Source organism: Mugil cephalus, chromosome 15, assembly GCF_022458985.1.
Source record: "Mugil cephalus isolate CIBA_MC_2020 chromosome 15, CIBA_Mcephalus_1.1, whole genome shotgun sequence".
Lineage (NCBI taxonomy): Eukaryota > Metazoa > Chordata > Actinopteri > Mugiliformes > Mugilidae > Mugil > Mugil cephalus.
The window spans coordinates 11,062,116-11,075,814 of record NC_061784.1 but is presented as its reverse complement, the minus strand read 5'-3'; the positions used below and the strand labels follow the sequence as shown (position 1 = coordinate 11,075,814).

Below are 13,699 nucleotides of genomic sequence, written 5' to 3'. Positions count from 1 at the left end.
AAAGAGGTTTCACTAAAACAGCGTTCACTCTCTCATTATTTAAACTGTGACTCATAAATGTTTTTAAAGTATTTAAGGATTTCTACCCTATTTATTAACTTTATTCGGTAAGCTCATACCTGTCATGTCCGTACTTGTATTTTCTTTAAACATTATCCATCTTAGTATATTTGCATTGCTGTTTTAGTTGAGGGAGTTGTCCGATTCTAAAAGCTGGTCCCAGATGCTTTGTCGGCTTCTTATTTCGTGCTCTACTGTGCAATTTTCTCGTGAGCCATTAATCCATTGGCAGTATGGTCAAAAACATTTAAGGCACACACCTCCAAACTAAACAAATATGGATCATACAGTAACAAAGGCCTGAAGAACATGTACTTGAGATTCGTATTATGACAAAAGAAGCTTGAACTGTGCCGTGTGTTTACCCTGTTTACCCTGTCACACACTTTGCCAGAAATGACATCCATCAATGGGCGGCAGTGAGTGAGTAACAGTGGTATGTTAAATCTCTGAACAAGTAGCTGTCTTGAACGTCAGGAAATAGGTTTCAAGAGTCAAGTTGAAACCTCTCTTGCGGTTAGTTTGTAACCACTTACACCGACTTTGATGTTTGGTTGTTTGCTTATGACAGCCCAAATCCTGTCCAATCCTGTCCTGTCCAATTTGGAGTTGATCAAATTCACATTTATTTAAACTAACTGTAAGTCCCTCCCACACATTCTAACTTTACACAGGTGTAGAAGAACCGTGCAGTGTTTTTTAGAAATCATTTTTATCCTCTTGACTGGCCCATCGCAACGCACCACACGCATTAAATCATTGGTCTTCAACAGGGGGTCCACGGCCCCCCTAGGGGTCGTAGAGTTACTGCAGGGAGGTCGCAAAATCTTTGGTTGATTAGACATTTTTTATATATTTTTATATTATATAACTTCCCTCCACAAATTTAAACGTCTTTAAATACACATTAACACGAATCCAACATATTTTAGGTACAGATACAGGAGCTGTCTCAACAGTGCACCGTTTCACGTAGAGTGGACCCGCCCCTATCGCAAGAATATTTGAACCTATATATTATTTAAATAGCTTCATACTGAATGAAAAATGATGATAATAATGCATATTTCTAAAAAGCATTAGGCCGAGTTTAATATAGGACATATATAGTAGTTAGGGGGTCCCTACTTAATCTCTCATTAGTTTGGGCGTCCTTGGCCTGAAAAACGTTGCAGACCCCTGGTTTAAGTCTTATGCACGGTGAATATTTGATGCAAGGTACTGATAAATGTGTTCAACTTGGTAGAAGTGGTGCAGCATTTTCCTCCCTCACATATGCATTGGCCCTATTCCCAAGCGAGTGAAAAACCATCGCAGGAATAAGTTGTTTTTAGCTGCACTTCTGTTGATCACAGCGTCATCTCAGCAGTTCTCTTCACCTCTTGCGCTACATTATATAAGCAAGCGGAAATGCTGAGTCAATTGGCGTCGGCTCTGTGAGTCACACCTCATCAAACCCACACCATTAGCGTGGGCTCAAAGTGAGAGACCGATAAAAAATAAAAAGTAATTTTTAACAAGCGATTTCTCTTTGTTTATGAACGTTTCTCTGCCAGGAGAATCACACTGAGATTAAAAATGTCCCCTTCAGAGAAAGTGCAGCACAAATAAGCAGGGCACCGCATGGACAGGGTAAGAACACACCTGTGACAATATAATTTAAAATGACTTTAAGTTAATGCAATAGAAAACGAGTGATTAAATTCAAATTACATTATTTCTCCACATTTGTGCGGTGCACGGACTCCCAAGAGCTACCTGTGTTCACGCAGCCGCATCAGCAGCTTCCCCACGTCAGTGTGGTGTCAACTTTCACCGACCACATGATCCCCCACACATCCTCAAAGGGTGTTGTCAGTTTGCCCTGAGAGAAACAAGAAGGGAAGAAGAAGAAGAAGAAGTGGTTCAGGGGAGCTCTCACAACTTCAAAGCGACCTGATGTGTCAAACGCGCACCGACGAGAGGTGAGAAGACCAGACGAGGATGAGCACATGTGAAACTGCTGCAGGAGGACCTGTCAGGTGTATGTTACACAGAGCAGGTGAATGGAAAGCTGCTGTATGAAGTGCTTTAGAAGAAGAGTAGAAGACCTAGTGGTGCAAAAAACACAGAGAAGGAACTGATAAACCCATTAAACACACACGGGTGATCAGAAACAAATATTTTTCTGAGCCTATAGGGGCTCACACACACACGCCGCCTCGATTCCTTTGAACTCTTCTCTGGAACTCATTGCCCATCCGAAAACCAGGCAGACATGCACAGGCATGCAGGTGCACAAAACATTTTGGGAAAACACCCCTGAAGACAAAGAAGTCAGCACGCACAAACGCACACACACGCACACATACATGACAGAAGATGAAAGAAGCTATTAAGAACGATTTTGCACTAAAGACTCAATTAAATGGCAACACGACCTAATTTTCTCTAATAACAGCCATGAGCCGCTTAGGGTAGACCAAGATTTCCATAGTGCGCTGTGTAGTCCGTAGCAAACGTGTTTGCGTGTTGCAAACGCAAACATGCTCGCGCGTGCGTAGATCTGCACATATTTTCAGTGCATATCCAGATTACGTTCTCCACCACAACAAGGCCCATGTCACCGATGATCGTTATTTTTCCGGATATTCAGGAGCCTTTGACTGCAATCTGATAAGCCAATAAGCAGGAAAAAAGATGGAAGACAAGATAATCTTACTGTCATGTCTTAAAAGACAAACAACAACAACAACAACAACAAAACAGTCTCAGTTTCAAAGCAGATGGCCAGATTCACATCTGTTGAGTCGTTTTCGACAGAATGCAAAAGAAGGGAGTTTGCTCCCTTGGGTCTACAGTGCCGGTACGAGTGAAATGTTACTTTGTCAGCTGGCTGCTGCTGTGTTTATTGGTACTGACAGAAGCCAGAAACGCCGGTGATTTGCTTATTCTCTGCGCTAGAAAATACAAGAAATGGGGTGTGACACACTTCTAGGAAAAGACCAAGAAATGAGAGTTTAGAAAAGGAGAAGTGGTAAGGACGATAAGGGAAGTGGGATGTCACGTTCCGCCGGGCGACTCTGACACTGCCCGTTTTGTGTGTCCATGCGTGTGTCCACTGCAGCACATTTTGCTCCAGCTGTGGGAGGCAGTTATGTAAGCCAAACTTGACCCTGATGCTTCTCTTCCTCCTTCTCGTCGTCCTCTCACTCCACCCTTTATTTCTCATGTCTACTCCATCCCTTTTGTCCAGAGCCCACATGCTGTCCGCCCACCCTCCATCCCTCCATCCCTCCATCCCAGAAACAAACAGAAACACACGATGCACACACAATGCTTTGCAGATGCTCAATATTTATTTTGGAGCAAGCCCTGCTTTCCTGCTTTAAACCTGGCATCAGTGGACAATCAGCTCAAACACAGAGATTCAGAGCTCTAAATACTGTAGTTTGCAGATAGTTAGTGCCGCATATGTAAAAAAAAAAAAAAATCTAAAACAAATGCCAGGTTCTACACGTCAATATGACCTTTTTAAACCTACATAAGGTCAGGACGCACAGTGCATGGTTCAGACTGTTTCTGAAGGCGAGGGGAGAACGCACAAACAAACAAGACCATCCTCTCCGACACAACACAAGGGAAATCAAACCGCTGCCTTTCCTCTGGCAGCCGACCGTCTGAAATGTTTAGTCTCGCCGTTTTTTTTTTCTCGCTTTTTTTTCCCCCTCTCCCTGTGCCCTGAAGCAAGGCACGGTGGAAGGAGGAAGGGGGGAGCAGGGAGAAGAGGGAGACGTCTCTGCTAAACCCACGTAGAGCTGGGAGGTGAAGGGGGTGGGGGGTGGGGGTAGGAGGTGGGTGCAGACAGAGAAGGAGAGCAGAAACTACTGGGGTGCTGCGCTATGAATAGAAGTTTGGTACGGAAAAGTGAGAAAAAATGGAGAGGGAGAGAGAAAGAGAGAGAAATTGGGGGGGTCCTATTGTTGCTGAGCTTTAAGTGGATAAGTAGACATGTGCTCTGTCTGCCTCTCTTCAGGCTTAATTGAGGGAGCCGAGACAAAAGGGGAAACATAATTATTCGCTCTCTTTCTCTCAGCCTCTCGTACTGGCAGTATATTAACACATTGAGAGAGTGTATTAACACAATGGCCTGCGCAACAGCAGCCAGAGCATCATTATCATGAAGACATGCCCACTCACAGCTCGAGCACACGCACACACACAGACGCACACAATGAGAGGAGACAAAGAACGACGCGGAAGAAAATAAAATCCCATAAATGATGCACTGAACACAACTCTTCACTTCGTTTTAACCTCAATATTTGATATTTATTTACTAAATTTTTTAGCTGACATGTTTAAACGGGCGAGCGGAGCAGGGAGCTCTCCTCCTCCCTGCTTCAAATCGAAAAATCAGAGTGAGGCGACGACAATGATGAGCATTGTTCCGGGGAATGGACGTGCCATTTACCTGCGGTGCCAGAGACGACTTACGGCCCGCGGCTGTCAAGCTAATATCGCAGACGGTTGCATTAGGAGGATGTTCAACGCCTATAGGCCCTCGCGTCTATCACCTCACGCGTGCACACCGCCCCGCAAAGCAGGTAGTAGGCAGTAGAGAACAGGGGGGAAAGAAAAGGGGAGACACGCTTCCAGTCACATACACCTGCGAGGTCCCAAGAGAAATGGAAGCAGGTTTTTCTGACTCACACACACACACTTAAACTCTTTGGAAAAATACCAAAGGCCTGTCAGAACAGCCACGGTGCAGGCACACCCTACTTCTTCCTGCCAGTCTTTTTTATCTCTGCACCTGTCTCACAGCTCCACCCTACGTGACACACGGCTCAGCTCGACAGACTGAGAACCTCACTTGACGTGGCTGCGCGTTACTGTACAGCAGTGACTGTACTGTGAATGAAGCCAAACAAAACATCTCAAACGCCTTAGCGCTTCTTCTTTTTAAGTCTGGCGTAGTGTAGACTGCGTCTGGAGCAGCTGTTGAAACTTTTATTAATTGCCAAAAGACACAGCGTCACCACCAATACACCAGTCAGACGTCACATTATAACCACCTTTCTGATATTGTGCAGGTCTCCCTTGCCTCCCAACCAAAACAGTTGTGACTCAGCGGAGAAAGGACACGGGCCTTGTTTGGGATCTAGCGAATCTGGAGGCCGGGTCATGTGTTTTGCCCATTTGTGTGTGTGTGCCTGTGTCAGGCTGCGTCCTGCTGGGGGATGGCTGCTACCATCAAGGAGTGTCACTGCTATGGAGTTGGGGTGCCTGGTCTGGTCTAGGTGGGTGGTACATGTCTAAGTAGCATCCACATGAATGCCAGGTCCTAAAGTTTCCCCAGGTGAACACTGAGTTGTTCACCGAGGGTTGATGTTATTTACTTCTCCTGCGATTCGTCATAATGTTGTGGCGGATTGGTGCGTACTACTAGTGTAGTAGTGAATGCGATGAGAAGAATTTGTTTCGTCCTCTGTCTTTATGAGTAATAATCAACCTGCTGAACATCCCATCTACAAAGAAATTGTGTAATTAAGTTTTGTTTCGCTATGAACTTCATTTTTAGTTTGTGTCCGCTGTTAGTTATAAGGTATTACACTTCATTTTAAAAGAGAGTTTAAGAAAAAAAATGGTCAAATGAGGCATAAGCTGGTTCTAGACGCTGCTGTAACCAGAGAAACTCTCACCTCAACCGGCCTCTCTGACCTTCCCTGCACCCTGCAAACCGCCACCAACTCTCCCCCCCGTCGAGCTTCAAAACACATGACGCGGTCCTGGGGGATCACCCTACCCTCAGGCCCTTTCCCGCACCTTTTCACATTCTTAAGATTGCGAGGCGGGGAGCGAAGGCGCTCTCTGAGGGGGGTAGGAAACAAAGGGGGCTTCATTATCGAGCAAGTCAAAATAGGTTACCATGAGAATCTGGCAAATGGTTTTATCAGTGTCCCCACGCTCGCTGCTTATGAACGCACCACTGCACTCGCCTTCAGGAATACACACCTGCGAATGTGCAGGTGTGCGCGCTGGGGTTTCCTTGTTGTGATTTTACGCTAAAGGATCAGCGGCTTATCTATGAGTGTGTGCCTATACATATATATATATATATATATATATATATATACACACACTTAGGTGGGTGTGCATGGTTTACATTCGAGAAGGAAATGCACGTCACCGAGACAAGAGTCAGATATGCTCTGAAAACATCCCATTGTTGAGATGGGAGTGCACACTCCACCGCACTCCCACAGTCCCTCTGAGACGGGCCTGTCTGAGACATCGCCAGCAGAATTCCCTCCCAGAAGAGGGGAGATTAGCTTCTTATTCATCCTTTTGGGATCTGACAAGGCACGCGCCACCTCCCCCCGCCACTCGCTTAAACACACACGCGCCTGCACACAAACAAGCGCGCCCGCCTGCAAGGACGAGTCTCGGCTGCCGCTTAAATCTTAAACATTCATTTCTCTAAAGCGGCAGGAGAGAAATGAAGGTTGCTTCCTGAAGAGCTCAGGGAGGTAAAGGGGAAAAAAACAAAGTGGAGTGGGAGGAAAGGACGCGATTGTTATTCAATTACTATGATCTCCTCTGTGCGTCATCTTTAAGATTGTGGTATAACAATTGCGAATTTACTGGGGAAAAAAAAAAAAAAAAACGTGCGCCTGAGGATGTAGTAAATGCGCAAATAGTCAACATAGAAAAAGAATATGAAAAAAAATGTGCGCTTATGGATGTAGAAAATGCGCAAATAGTAAACATAGCGCAAATAATCATCTGCAAAATTGTGTGAGAGGTTTTAGATTTTGGGTCAACGTGACAGGGGAGGATAGGCCAGAGGAATTCACTGTCAGCCAATTCGCTCAAACTGGCTCCTCAAGTGTCTCTAACCTCATTAAATACGCTCCACCGTCTTTCTAGGAGCTTACACCGCGCGCTCCTTAACTCCGATTTCAGCTGACTGTGTGTGCGGCATGCTGCAGCCGAGGATTACCATATTTTAAAGGAAATTTCTGCTACCACAAGCGCGCCATTGAGAGGGAGAGAAGCCCAGCGGAGTCAATGAATGCACGGGGGCTGTGGCTACACGCTCAACGAGCCTTGAGTGAATTCGAAGACGGGAGACTCCATAGTATAAACCCCTCATTAGGATATTTTAAAGATGTGTATTTTAATACACAACAGCGATCAGAGCCCTCCACTCTCCCAAGGTCAAGATCAAGGCATGTCAGCCTTGATCAAATCCTTCCTGGACTTATTCTGTTGTAGGCTAACATGCCACTTGAAATCTTCTCATTCACAACCAAGCCGTGCAGCAGGTTGAATTGCAAATGAAAAATGGAAGGAGAACCATTTGCTGTTTGTTTAATATTAATAAATCATCTCCCTCTTTTTCCCGACCCTCAATCAAAGCCGCTCCTGATGAACTGGATCAGGAAATGTGATTGCGTGGACGACCGCCTCCCACTCATCAAAACCAATCAAGTGAATATTCATATGGTGATGCGACGCTCCGAGTAAGTAAGAGAGGCCCGTGAAATGAGTGGCGCTTAATTATCCAGGAGGAGTGGGACGAGACGTTTCTGCAGAAACCACGCGGACACAGCATAGGGGAGGAGTGCCAAAATAAGAAGAAGCGTATAGGGGAGAAAAAAAAAACTTGAAGGACAGCAACGGGCGGACATTTTGTGAAATGATACGTGGAAAAGGGAACTCAACCTTTCTGGAAATAGACAGCAAGTCGCCATCTTTAGACAATGACTGTGTCGGTCAGTTCTTCTCAGACAATTCCTTTAGTGAGATGATGAACGTGAGATTACAAACTATAACAATGAGGAGGCACCGAAAATATAGTTTTATATAGTATATAGTTTAGTGCCAAAGACTGCAGTACTTTGAATGGCCACTTGAGGCTCTAGATTGTTTTCAGGTCAGCTGTTCATTTGTGAGGTTATCTATTCCAATCTGATGTTTACATGAACATAATCAATGAAAACATCACGTGACTGATCAGAGACAGAGGTCTCTCATCTAATCAGCAGCAGTTGCTATTGTTTTTATACTTTTATTGCCAAAGTAGCAGCGTGATTTGGAAAGTTTTGCTATTGTGTTGTTTAGCCTTAGTCTTCAGCGCTGTCCGGCGGTGCCCAATTCGCTCCACGCTTCCGTCTATCCGAGATTCAGTTAAATGACAGCATCCCAGCTGACACTGGGTGAGAGGCGGGGTACATCCTATCACAGTTACGTTAATCACCAGTTAACCTAACAAGCATGTCTCTGGTCTGTGGGAGGAAGCCGGAGTGCCCAGAGAAAACCCACACAGGCACGGGGGGGAACTCCGCACAGAACGGCCCCAGCTGGCTGGCGTAACTCACAAGCATCGGCGCTAACCACTGCGCCACCCACCTCAGTGTTTATATGTCCAATTTTACAGCAGGAATAAACATCCTGGTGGCTAATTCCCTTGTCCGCCTCAACCGCACGTGGGCGAATTATTTTACGAGTCGCTCATTTAAACAAAGGCGGTAGATTTAGTGACTCGGGTGCTGTTACGGGTCGCAGCCTCTCTTCGGGGTATCCCCCATCCGCCTCAGCTCCACCGTCTTTGCTTGTTTCTTGAACTAGCCAGGAGTTAGGCAACAACAAGGTGGCGACAGCTGGCGCTTCTCACGCTGAGCTTCAACAGAGCTATGGGTGCCATAGTGGAGCACTGGCCCATCTTTGCACACAGGTTACGGCAGCATTTGCATTCGCTGAATGGAGGAATAAATGAATGGATGAATGAAGCTGTTTGTGTTCGCTCTGTATATTGTGTTTGTCCTTTTATGTGTCTTGTTTGTCAGTTGCATCTGAGGCTCACTGAGACAGTTCTTCCGAGCTTAGTTGAAATGTCAATAAAGTAATGAAGTGTGGATGAGCCGCCCTGTAAAAAGAGCTATAAGCCTTAAATAATTGAGTAGCTTACTGAAACGCACTGTATAGGATGTTTTATACCGGGAGCTTTCAAAACAAATGCGGCCTGAAAAAGTAAGGTTGAAAATTGACATATTGAGCATCAAACGCTGTTTTCAGACATCCACGTCAGTTAGACCTCGGCACCACCACAAAGCCAGACATTTAGACACGCAGCATACACACCCACAGACAAACACAGAAAGGTGTGAACGGAGCCAAATTGGCAGGTAATGCTTCTATTTCAGCTGCGAGCAGGCTGGAGGGATGGCGAAATAACAGGGTGGCTGAGTGGGAAAGAGAGGGGGTTAAGAGGGTTTTAGGCAAAGGTACACCGACTGAGGTAGGAGGTTGAGACAGGGGGGAGGGGATGGGAGCCGCAAGAGAGTCTGAAAAAAAAAAGCGATGATGGCTTTGAAAGGGGGATGAGAGGCTGTTAATGCGGCGGGGAGATGGTGGAATCGAGCGCTGGGCCACAGGTAAGACAGATGAATGATGTGTGCCGGGGTGGAAGGAGACATGAGAGGTAAAGAGGTGGAGTGGTGCTGATAGGTCCTGAGGGGCTGATAGAGATAGATGTTGTGTCAGTTCAAAGTAGGGCAGATGTGAACAAGCCCCGATTTGTTGTCAGTAACGATATGACTGGAAAACTATCTGGAGAAGATGCCACTGTCCTTGTTAGTGTGCGGCTGGGCGCGACAGGGCTGTCTGCAAGAAAGATGGAGGCCATAAATAGAAGTGATGCTAAAATAAAAGCTAAACTGTGTTAAACCATCATTAAAACAAAAACAAAAAAACATTCAAGCAACATTTTATAGATGAATGAAATTAATATTTGCACACAGACTATGTATAGATATCCATATTAATCTAATAGTTTGACAGTTTGATTTATAGTAGCCATTACCCTGTCTTTCCCATTAATCCAGGCTTACAAGAGCACTTTAATAGATTGGGTTGTGCAGAATAAAGGTGAAATTGAAATAAGAACTTAACAATGTATTGGATTAAAGTCTAAATCAAAACAGCGCAACATAGATTAATATGTAAACAACACTGCAACACGGCCATGATTATTAGCTTAGTTTTATTCCAATTTAATTGCAATGCAGAGACAGTAATAAAGTCATAACAGTGTTGTTATGACTTTATTAATTAAGATTACTGTGTAGGCGAAAAAAAAGTTAATCACTGCCAGGGAGCAGTGAGGTAGGGGGTTTGGCATAACAACAATTTAGGTAAGTGGAGAGGACACCAAGGAGGGGAAGAAAGAAATAGGAAAGATTAGGAAAGAGACTTAAGAAACACCGGGACAAAACAAACCAGTCAGAGACGATACAGGTGAAAGATGGAAGCAGAGGAATGGGCAGCACAGGCCACGTCTGGAGGGAGGTGGGGGAGGGTTGACAACGGGACACGGAAGCAATCTTAGTGTGTCCCTGCACCTGAGTCAACAGCGACGCTCGCAAACAAAGTGCCTCCACGAAGGAGACACAGGAGACAATGAACTGCAGTGAGCGATGGGGGTAAGAATTTGACAGACAAACATCAGCTCAGTGCGCTGCGTCTCCAAGTCTCTGCTGAGCGCAGGACCTCCAAAACAATACGGTACAGTCCTGGGACACAAAACCGCCAAACCCCCCCCCCCCCTTTACTTCTTTCTTTGTGCATCTCACACGCAAACCATCGCTTGCATGCAGTAAGGTGTGACAAATTCACAGAATTAAAGAGGACCTACGCCCAAAAATGTCACACCGATGTTCTGCAAATTAATCTTTTAGGTTTAATTTAGGTGTAAATCTTTCATGGAAACCAAGTTGCAGCTGTATGTGGTATTTAAAAAAAGAGAAAATTAAAGAGTAGGAACAACACATAGGAAGAAGTTGAGTCCCATTTTGCTGTGCCACATTGCCTCTTATCTAATTGACACTTTTTTTTAAGTTCCCTCACATTACTGCCCCGCAGATTTCAGCCAGTGATTATTAGATATCTAGTGACAAACACCGACATTATCACAGAGACGAGGATGTCGACAGCACATCGTGGACGTGTCGTGTCTTCAGAGGACGGGGTTGAATCTAGGTCAATGGGTCCATTTCCTGGTTGTTGATCTCTTGTGTGCTTGACTTGAGCTGGGGGTTATTGTTTAGGGCTCTGAGTGGCTACAGTGAATAGAGCCCCCCTCACCCCACCCCACCCCCCTCTAGGTGCATTAGTGACCTGTATAAACTCCACATGACACGCTGACATCTGAGTGCAGGCCTGAGGGGAATCGACAAAGGCAACTTGACCGCGCGCACACACGCGTGTGTGCACATGTGCGTACACATCCATGCGCTTAAAAGCTAACGCATTTCAGGACGACAACAAAAGACGCAAAGTCAAATAGAAACCTTATCCAGCACTCGCCGCGGGATTTTTGTCCCCAAAGAAACTCAATCTAAAGAACAAAAAAAAAAATAAAAAAATGCATGCAGCATTGAATGAGAGCCTCCATCCCTCCTTTTGTGACTCCCACACACGCACACAGACATATTCCCGTACATGTTGGTGCAATCTTGCGGACGCAGGCGCGGGCTTCTGAGGCGCCTTGTGATATCCCGGCGCATCACTTCCAGGTCAACGGGCAGGAACGTGAAGTGTGACTATGTGATGAGCTCGGTCGCCAGCGCTTTATGTAACTGCGTGGGGGTTTGAGGGGAAGATGAAGAGAGAGAAAGAGAAGAAAGGAGACAATGGCTAAGTGGCCTGTTTCCTCCGCTTTAATTACACAGTAACTTTGGAGGTTAAAAAAAAAACATACTCTTTCAAAAGACTAAAGGGCAGCGTAAAGATTTCCAAGCAGAGATAAAGCATATATGAAAGGAGATCCCAGGAAGGCCAAATCTCTGCAGTGCAAACAAAGCATAAACACAACCTTTGAAGACAGCCTTGGCACTCGTGCAGTAATTCCTCCTTCAAATCCCTACTCAGCACTTCACACACAAGTGTATTTCCACTCTTTTCCTCCGTCTTTTACAGCAGTTTCCCTATCTCAAAGCATCTCTCGCCGTTCCCATCAGCTCCGCAGACACCCTTCATATGTTGATGAGTTTCTCGTGGATGCGTTCCCGCTCACACACATGCATTTCATCCTCATCCACTGGCATCCCCAAGCTGATGCGTGGGCTGGAACGCAACACTGATCAGAGATAATGGGCAGACATGACAGGGATGGTAATGCTGTCACACCCCGAGAGAGGAAGGAAGGAGCCATGATGGAGCAACTGGCAGAAAGAGGGATGGAGAGAGGAGAGGAGAAAGGAAGGAAGGAAGGAAGGAAGGGAGAAACTCCCAAATCATGAGCAGACACAGAACAGACAAAAGGGAGGAAATGAATGAGGGCACATGCCAGCTCATGTCAGCCATGAGACACCCCTCCCCCCGCCCCCCGTCCGGACCCCCCTGACAAATTAGAGGCATCCCTTCTGCTTCTCCCACTCCTTTTTGTGTCTCCCTTTCCCTTCTCATCAGGGGGTTGATGCCGAGGAGTCGCAATGTTCTTCGCCTGACGCACACACCGGTTAACAACAGCTCTCGCAGTCCTGCTCAACCAGACCAGTGGCATTACAAACGGACGCGCACAAGCCAAGACGTCAGACTGACATAATGTTCGCACCGAATCGCTCAGCCTTCCCTCGTCTTGCGTAAGCTCCAGCGGTTTCAAAAGAGGCCCACACAAACACACGCACTCATGTATTTGTTTATACAGACCTAAAGAGGACTCATTATCAAATGATTCACAAAAGGAAGTGGGTTAGAAAAACACAGTTTTCTTTCCCCCTGTTCTGTAACTCATCTTTATCTCATCACCCCCTCCATCATCATGACCTCCGGCTTTAACGCTAGCTACTGCTTTACTCTATAATCTTAATTGCAAAGGGATTCCCTCCGCTATTGCACGCAGCCATGACAGAACCGGCACCTTAATTAGACACACAGAAACCAGAGAAGAGGAACAGTGTCTTCCCCAACGTCGCCCGTCAGTTTTCTCTCGTTTTTTTTTTTTGTTTTTTTTTCCCCAAAACAGACTTCAGCCGTATTTGTCTTCCGCCGGGGCTGCAAGTGACAGTGGAAGACAATTGGGAGAGTGAGCGACGGGAACACACACACACACACAGACACACAGACAAACAGACGCACAGAGAGAAGCCACAGGCGCGCGGCCGAACACAAACATTTAAACAGCTTGATTGCATGTGGGGAGATGGGCAGCGGGGGCCACCGCAAGCCCCGTGTTTGCCAAGCAGCGGAAACGAGCGGACCACCGAGGAAGAAGGATGGAGCGTTGGAAAAGCAGCGTTTGGAAATGAGAGCGGCGGAACGGACGGAGATGAGAGAGATCAGCCCTTTCATATTAATTGCATCAGCCCTCCGTCATGCCCGCCACACGCTAAACCAACTCCATTTTCCATCTGTATATATTATTGTGTCTGTAATCACTGGCTTGTCTGCTCTGCTACAAGGTCAGAAGAGCCTTGAACAACAGTGCGGGGGCTTTTGCAGGAGCTGTTTGTCGTTGGTGATGCTCATGAAGAAGATGATTACTATTTACATTAGTATAATGTATTATTTAATGGAGGGGTCTTCAACGTTTATCAGGCTAAGGGACCCTAAACTGATAGAGAGATTAAACAGGGACCCCCTACCTACCTTC

The 13,699-nt window shown here is 46.0% G+C and overlaps 1 protein-coding gene across 2 annotated transcripts in view; it reads right to left on the bottom strand.

Annotated features, from left to right (window-relative positions):
• Positions 1 to 13,699, bottom strand: part of tiam1a (TIAM Rac1 associated GEF 1a) — a 51,172-nt gene that overhangs the window by 34,264 nt on the left and 3,209 nt on the right. Inside the window, exon 2 of one of the 2 annotated variants that reach the window (XM_047607334.1) lies at positions 1,819 to 1,924. The exons of the other annotated variant lie outside the window; for it this stretch is intronic. The gene's annotated coding sequence lies outside the window, so the exon portion shown is untranslated. The remainder of the gene's footprint in view (positions 1 to 1,818; positions 1,925 to 13,699) is intronic. 2 annotated transcript variants of the gene reach the window in all.